This window comes from Somniosus microcephalus, unplaced genomic scaffold, assembly GCF_052327205.1.
Source record: "Somniosus microcephalus isolate GS21.2 unplaced genomic scaffold, FLI_Smic_1.0 unresolved_chr9, whole genome shotgun sequence".
Taxonomy (NCBI): domain Eukaryota; kingdom Metazoa; phylum Chordata; class Chondrichthyes; order Squaliformes; family Somniosidae; genus Somniosus; species Somniosus microcephalus.
In genome coordinates this window covers 2,110,254-2,118,903 of record NW_028225187.1, presented here as the reverse complement: position 1 = coordinate 2,118,903, position 8,650 = coordinate 2,110,254, and the positions used below count along the sequence as shown (strand labels likewise).

The 8,650-nt window shown below is 49.3% G+C and overlaps 2 protein-coding genes across 2 annotated transcripts in view; one reads left to right on the top strand and one right to left on the bottom strand.

Annotated features, from left to right (window-relative positions):
* Positions 1–8,650, bottom strand: part of LOC147084213 (uncharacterized) — a 746,547-nt gene that overhangs the window by 574,345 nt on the left and 163,552 nt on the right. The window lies entirely within an intron of this gene.
* The window catches only part of LOC147084215 (NACHT, LRR and PYD domains-containing protein 3-like), an 87,366-nt gene continuing 81,761 nt past the window's right edge, over positions 3,046–8,650 (top strand). The window contains exons 1-2 of the mRNA XM_085979467.1: positions 3,046–3,343; positions 5,797–5,955. The gene's annotated coding sequence lies outside the window, so the exon portion shown is untranslated. The remainder of the gene's footprint in view (positions 3,344–5,796; positions 5,956–8,650) is intronic.

Genomic DNA, 8,650 nt, shown 5'->3' with positions numbered 1-8,650 from the left:
AGTTGACTCAACCGTGGCTAACGAGGGAAATTAGGGATAGCATAAGATCCAAGGAGAGGACATATAAATTGGCCAGAAAAAGCAGTAATCCTGAGGGTTGGGAGCAGTTTAGGATTCAGCAAAGGAGGACAAAGGGATTAATTAAGAGGGGGAAAATAGAGTATGAGAGTAAGCTTGCAGGGAACATATAAACTGACTGTAAAAGCTTTTATAGATATGTGAAGAGGAAAAAGATTGGTGAAGTCGAGTGTAGGTCCCTTGCAGTCAGAATCAGGGGAATTTATAATGAGGAACAAAGAAATGGCAGACCAATTAAATACATACTTTGGTTCCGTCTTCACAAAGCAGGACACAAATAACCTCCCAGAGATGTCGGGGAACATAGGGTCTAATGAGAGGGAGGAACTGAAAGAAATCAGTATTTGTAGGGAAATTGATGGGATTGAAGGCCGATAAATCCCCAGGGCCTGATAATTTACATCCTAGGGTACTTAAGGAAGTGGCCCGAGAAACAGTAGATGCATTGCTGGTCATCTTCCAAAATTCGATAGACTCTGGAATAGTTCCCATGGATTGGAGGGTAGCTAATGTTACCCCACTATTCAAAAAAGATGGTAGAGAGAAAACGGGGAATTACAGACCGATAAGCCTGACATCGGTAGTGGGGAAAATGCTAGAGTCCATTATAAAAGATGTAATAGCAGAGCACTTGGAAAACATGGATTTACAAAAGGACTAATCTATTGGAATTTTTTGAGGATGTAACTGGTAAAATAGGTAACGGAGAACCAGTGGATGTGGTGTATTTGGACTTTCAGAAGGCTTTCGATAAGGTCCCGCATAAGAGATGAGCGTGTAAAGTTAAGGCACATGGGCTTAGGGGCAAGGTACTGACTTGGATAGAGAACTGGTTGGCAGACAGGAAGCAAAGAGTTGGAATAAATGGGTCTTTTTCTGAGTGGCAGGCAGTGACTAGTTGGGTACCGCAGGGATCGGTCCTCGGACCCCAGCTATTCACAATATATATAAATGATCTAGACGAGGGAACTAGATGTAATATCTCCAAGTTTGCAGACGACACAAAGCTGGGTGGGCGTGTGTGCTGTGAGGAGGATGCTGAGAAAGTCCAGTATGATTTGGACAGGTTGGGTGATTGGGCAGAAGCATGGCAGATGCAGTATAATGTGGATAAATGCGAGGTTACCCACTTCGGTGGCAAAAACAGGAAGGCAGATTATTATCTGAACGGTAATAGATTGGGAGAAGGGGAAGTGCAACGAGACCTGGGTGTCCTTGTGCACCAGTCGCTGAAGGTAAGCATGCAGGTGCAGCAGGCGGTGAAGAAGGCAAATGATATGTTGGCCTTCGTAGCGAGAGGGTTCGAGTACAGGAACAAGGATGTCTTGCTGCAGTTGTACAGGGCCTTGGTGAGACCACATCTGGAGTATTGTGTGCAGTTTTCGTCACCTTATCTGAGGAAGGATGTTATTGCCATGGAGGGAGTGCAGCGAAGATTCACCAGACTGATGCCTGGGATCAGGGTATTGGTGAGGCCACACCTGGAATACTGCGTGCAGTTTTGGTTTCCATATTTAAGAAAAGATATACTTGCTCTCGAGGCGGTTCAGAGAAGGTTCACTCGGCTGATTCCGGAGATGAGGGGGTTGACGTATGAGGAAAGGTTGAGTTGGTTGGGACTCTACTCATTGGAGTTCAGAAGAATGAGAGGTGATCTTATCGAAACATATAAGATTGTGAGGGGGCTTGATCGGGTGGATACGGTGAGGATGTTTCCACTGATGGGTGAGACTAGAACTAGGGGGCATAATCTAAGAATAAGGGGCTGCCCTTTCAAAACTGAGATGAGGAGAAACTTCTTCACTCAGGGTAGTAAATCTATGGAATTTGCTACCTAAGAGAGCTGTGGAAGCTGCGACATTATATAAATTTAAAATGGAGATAGACAGTTTCCTAGCAGATAAGGGAATTAGGGGTTACGGGGAGAGGGCAGGGAAGTGGACGTGAGTCTAGATTCGGATCAGCCATGATCCTATTGAACGGCGGAGCAGGCCCGAGGGGCCGAATGGCCTACTCCTGCTCCTACTCCTGCTCCTACTTATGTTCTTATGATGGCAGGAATGACATATGAGGAGAGATTGGGTCGATTGGGCTAATACTCGCTGGAGTTTAGAAGAATGAGAGAGGATCTCATTGAAACTTGTAAAATTCTAACAGGACTAGACAGACTAGATGCAGGAAGGATGTTCCTGATGGCTGGGGAGTCCAGAACCAGGGGTCACAGTCTAAGGATAAGGGGTAAGCCATTTCGGACAGAGATGAGGCATTTCTTCACCCAGAGAGTGGTGAACCTGTGGAATTCTCTACCACAGAAGGCAGTAGAGGCCAATTCATTAAATATATTCAAGAAGGAGTTGGATATATTTCTTAAGGCTAAAGGGATCAAGGGATATGGGGAGAAGGCAGGGACCGGGTGCTGAATTTGGATGATCAGCCATGATCTCATTGAATGGCGGAGCAGGCTCGAGGGGCCGAATGGCCTACTCCTGCTCCTATCTTCTATGTTTCTGTTCCAAGCTGCACTCCGTGACAAACTGCACCATGTTGTGAATTACAATTTTGAACTGGACGCTGGATTTACTGAGTTATTTTCTATCAGTAAATCTATTTCTGAATTTCACGATGGCAGTTGAATTAAATGATTATCGTTTTAGTAAAAACTGATAAAATGATACGTAAATCTTATATTTTAATGATTAGTAAAATTATTTTGTGTTGTCAGAAAAAAGTTTCTTGTTGGTCCCATGATCCAGGTGTATGGATACAGACCATTCGATAACAGTAACAGATTTAGATGGTTTAAGACAATCTGATTTTCAGTGGCCACAGGGTGTATCTCCAACAATGTGACTATTTTATTGATGTATTTCTGTAGATGCGGCGCTGCTTAATGTTCTGTACAGCTGGAACTGACGGTGGATTCAGTGAACCCGCAGTGTCAGGTCTGGTGGTGTAAAAAATCCGTTATTGGAATCGCAGCTTCATGGTTAGAAACCCTGGCTGAATGTTCAGGGTTAATGTTCTTCACTAAACTCCGAACATGTGATGCTGGTTTTGTTATTTCCGTTTTCAGTTATTGTCGGTGAGTGATTTCCTCTATTGTCAGGGTAACAATCTGTCAGATCTCAGTACAAGAGGTCTTGGCTCCAATTTATATCTGAAAGACCGAGAAACATTCAATATAAACTCCTGTCTATGTACTCGGCAGTCCAGGAGTAGGAACCTGTTGTTTCTGAGCAGTAGGGTATGTAGATACATATAATTGGTAAGACTTCCTGTTGCCATGGTTTAGTAGCTTTCTTTTTAAAATTTGATAAACTCTGTCTCATTATATTTTTGAGCAGTGAATATTGTTCCACATGTTGTTCAGTTCTGGGCACCGCCCCTCAGGAGAGAGATGTTGGCCTTGGAGGGGATGTAGCGTCGATTCATCGGATGATACCTGAGCTAAAATGCTTCAATTATGAGGACAGGTTGCAAAGACTAGGCTTCTATTCCCTTGAATATAGAAGATCAAGGGGTGATCTAATTGCGGTGTTTAAGATGATTAAAGGAGTTGACAGGATAGATAGAGAAACTATTTCCTCTGGTGGGTGAGTCCTGAACAATGACGCTTAAACTTCAACTTGGAGCTAGGCTGGCGCTCTGTGACTGAGGGAACTCCGCTCCATTCAACACCCGGCCCGACAGCGGATGCTCAGCCCTGAGTTTAGATCACAGCGAGGGAGGGAGGGTCACAGCGCTGGTTAGTAACTCAGCAGAGAAAATGGCGCATTTCCGTCTACAGGAGTGAGAAAGAGGAAGTCTCAGTTCTAATGATTTATATCACAGGGAGGGATGTTAAAGTGCAGCAGAACCGGTTTGTAATGGAGGGGAGATTCCTGTCAGCATCAGGTCCCGGGGAATGAGCTGAACCGGCTCACAATACAGGGGCTGGTCCGGGGGTGGAGGGGGCGGTGGGTTCATCAGGTCCCGGGGAATGAGCTGAACCGACTCACAATACAGGGGCTGGTCCGGGGGTGGAGGGCGCGGTGGGTTCATCAGGTCCCGGGGAATGAGCTGAACCGACTCACAATACACGGGCTGGTCCGGGGGTGGAGGGCGCGGTGGGTTCATCAGGTCCCGGGGAATGAGCTGAACCGACTCACAATACAGGGGCTGGTCCGGGGGTGGAGGGCGCGGTGGGTTCATCAGGTCCCGGGGAATGAGCTGAACCGACTCACAATACAGGGGCTGGTCCGGGGGTGGAGGGCACGGTGGGTTCATCAGGTCCCGGGGAATGAGCTGAACCGACTCTCAATACAGGGGCTGGTCCGGGGGTGGAGGGGGCGGTGGGTTCATCAGGTCCTGGGGAATGAGCTGAACCGACTCACAATACAGGGGCTGGTCCGGGGGTGGAGGGGGCGGTGGGTTCATCAGGTCCTGGGGAATGAGCTGAACCGACTCACAATACAGGGGCTGGTCCGGGGGTGGAGGGGGCGGTGGGTTCATCAGGTCCCGGGGAATGAGCTGAACCGACTCACAATACAGGGGCTGGTCCGGGGGTGGAGGGCGCAGTGGGTTCATCAGGTCCCGGGGAATGAGCTGAACCGGCTCACAATACAGGGGCTGGTCCGGGGGTGGAGGGGGCGGTGGGTTCATCAGGTCCCGGGGAATGAGCTGAACCGACTCTCAATACAGGGGCTGGTCCGGGGGTGGAGGGGGCGGTGGGTTCATCAGGTCCCGGGGAATGAGCTGAACCGACTCACAATACAGGGGCTGGTCCAGGGGTGGAGGGGGTGGTCGGTTCATCAGGTCCCGGGGAATGAGCTGAACCGACTCACAATACAGGGGCTGGTCCGGGGGTGGAGGGCACGGTGGGTTCATCAGGTCCCGGGGAATGAGCTGAACCGACTCTCAATACAGGGGCTGGTCCGGGGGTGGAGGGGGCGGTGGGTTCATCAGGTCCCGGGGAATGAGCTGAACCGACTCACAATACAGGGGCTGGTCCTGGGGTGGAGGGTTCATCAGGTCCTGGGGAATGAGCTGAACCGACTCACAATACAGGGGCTGGTCCGGGGGTGGAGGGCTCGGTGGGTTCATCAGGTCCTGGGGAATGAGCTGAACCGGCTCACAATACAGGGGCTGGTCCGGGGGTGGAGGGGGCGGTGGGTTCATCAGGTCCCGGGGAATGAGCTGAACCGACTCACAATACAGGGGCTGGTCTGGGGGTGGAGGGGGCGGTGGGTTCATTGGCAGTTGGGACAGAAAATGGTGCATTTCCGCCCAGAGCAGTGAGAATGGGGGAGTCTCAGGAGGCCGGAAATTTACTGTGAGCAAAATCTCCAAACTAAACACATAGCCCCGCAACTGGGGATCTGAGGAAAATCTCCAAACTAAACACACAGCCCCGTAACTGGGGATCGGAGGAAAATCTCCAAACTAAACACACAGCCCCGCAACTGGGGATCTGAGGAAAATCTCCAAACTAAACACACAGCCCCGCAACTGGGGATCTGAGGAAAATCTCCAAACTAAACACACAGCCCCGCAACTGGGGATCTGAGGAAAATCTCCAAACTAAACACACAGCCCCGCAACTGGGGATCTGAGGAAAGGGACAAAATCAAACAAATACTCGGCCTTAAAATTGAATTTTTAGTAAGCAGATAAAAAGTCTAAATTACATCATTTCACGCTTTCAATCAATATTCTAATTTTCTGACCTGCCATAATTAGATCTCCCGGTGACTGATGGAGTGATTGAGGAAGCTGGAAGTAAACAGAGACTGCAGACTGAGGAACAACAGCCGGTGAACCAGCACAGGATTGTCAGAACACCAATCGGAGAGAACACTTCCGATTCAAAGAGCTTCCAGAGATCAACTGGGGAGAAAGGTCAGAGAGAGTCCCATTGACTCAGATACACACTGGTCCTGGAGATGGACTGGGGAGAAAGGTCAGAGAGAGTCCCATTGACTCAGATACACACTGGTCCTGGAGATAGACTGGGGAGAAAGGTCAGAGAGTCCCATTGACTCAGATACACACTGGTCCTGGAGATGGACTGGGGAGACAGGTCAGAGAGCCCCATTGACTCAGATACACACTGGTCCTGGAGATAGACTGGGGAGAAAGGTCAGAGAGTCCCATTGACTCAGATACACACTGGTCCTGGAGATGGACTGGGGAGAAAGGTCAGAGAGAGTCCCATTGACTCAGATACACACTGGTCCTGGAGATGGAATGGGGAGAAAGGTCAGAGAGAGTCCCATTGACTCAGATACACACTGGTCCTGGAGATAGACTGGGGAGAAAGGTCAGAGAGTCCCATTGACTCAGATACACACTGGTCCTGGAGATAGACTGGGGAGAAAGGTCAGAGTCCCATTGACTCAGATACACACTGGTCCTGGAGATGGACCGGGGAGAAAGGTCAGAGAGTCCCATTGACTCAGATACACTCTGGTCCTGGAGATGGACTGGGGAGAAAGGTCAGAGAGACCCATTGACTCAGATACACACTGGTCCTGGAGATGGACTGGGGAGAAAGGTCAGAGAGAGTCCCATTGACTCAGATACACACTGGTCCTGGAGATGGACTGGGGAGAAAGGTCAGAGAGTCCCATTGACTCAGATACACACTGGTCCTGGAGATGGACTGTGGAGAAAGGTCAGAGAGAGTCCCATTGACTCAGATACACACTGGTCCTGGAGATGGACTGGGGAGAAAGGTCAGAGAGTCCCATTGACTCAGATACACACTGGTCCTGGAGCTGGACTGGGGAGAAAGGTCAGAGAGTCCTATTGACTCAGATACACACTGGTCCTGGAGATGGACTGGGGAGAAAGGTCAGAGAGAGTCCCATTGACTCAGATACACACTGGTCCTGGAGATGGACTGGGGAGAAAGGTCAGAGAGAGTCCCATTGACTCAGATACACACTGGTCCTGGAGATGGACTGGGGAGAAAGGTCAGAGAGAGTCCCATTGATTCAGATACACACTGGTCCTGGAGATAGACTGGGGAGAAAGGTCAGAGAGTCCCATTGACTCAGATACACACTGGTCCTGGAGATGGACTGGGGAGAAAGGTCAGAGAGAGTCCCATTGACTCTGATACACACTGGCCCTGGAGATAGACTGGGGAGAAAGGTCAGAGAGAGTCCCATTGACTCAGATACACACTGGTCCTGGAGATAGACCAGGGAGAAAGGTCAGAGAGAGTCCCATTGACTCAGATACACACTGGCCCTGGAGACAGTACACACAGGTTACAAAGTGAAGCAGTTATTGGTGAGAATGAGACCGGGAAAGTCTGACCACCGAGCACAATTATCCAGCATGAGGCCGTGCAATGGGATGTGAAGTGAGATCAGTTTCTGTCTCTAAACACCCAGTCACAGTGAATCTTGTGAATGTTTTAAAGTAAAGGGGTTTGATCTAAGAGGTGACTCTGGGGCTGAGCCCAGCAGATGGACACGTGTCTGTTTGCTAGGTGGGGCTGAACTCACACTGACACCTTCAGATCTCAGTGTTAAAATAGCTCAGATCTGGTGACAATTCAAGGGAAGATTGAACAGGGAAACTAACTAAAATCAATTCATTGAACACGATTCAGAGACCAACCTATAGCCTGTGACCAGCAGATATGGAGTATTGTCAGATAGTGAATGCTGAGCACAGCGTTATTATGTAAGAAGTAGGAGCAGGAGTAGGCCACACAGCCCCTAGAGCCTGTTCCACCATTCAATAAGACCATGGCTGATCATCGACCTCAACTCCACTCTCCCGCCCGATCTCCATATCCCTTGATTCCCCATGAGTCCAGAAATCTACCGCTCTCAGCCTTGAATGTACTCAAAGACTCAGCATTCACAGCCCTCTGGGGCAGAGAATTCCAAAGAGTCACAACCCTCTGAGTGAAGAAATTCCTCCTCATCTCAGTCTTTAATGGCCGCCCCTTATCCTGAGACTGTGCCCACTAGTTCTCGACACTCCAGGCAGGGGGAACAACCTCTCAGCATCTACCCTGTCAATCCCCTTCAGAATCTTGTATGTTTCAATGAGATCACCTCTCATTCTTCTAAACTCCAGAGAGTATCGGCCCATTCTACACAATCTCTCATCATCGGACAGCCCTCTCATCCCAGGAATCAATCTATAGATACATAGAAGATAGGAGCAAGAGTAGGCCATTCGGCCCTTCAAGCCTGCTCCGCCATTCAATGAGATCATGGCTGATCATCTAAATTCAGTACCCTGTCCCTGCCTTCTCCCCATATCCCTTGATCCCTTTAGCCTCCAGAAATATATCCAACTCTTTCTTGAATATATTTAATGAACTGGCCTCCACCGCCCTCTGTGGTCCGTTATCGGAGCAAATCTGTTCTGGTAAGCCGTTCCTGGCAAAAATGGTCCGTAGGACTGCAATCGTTTTCTCCGTGGTGGTGGAGGACATTTTGATGACCTCAGGCCATTTCGAGTGTGCATCCACGGCTATTAAAAACATTGAGTCCATGAATGGACCAGCAAAATCAATATGCACCCGTTGCCATGGAGATGAGGGCCACTCCCATGGGTGTAGAGGGGC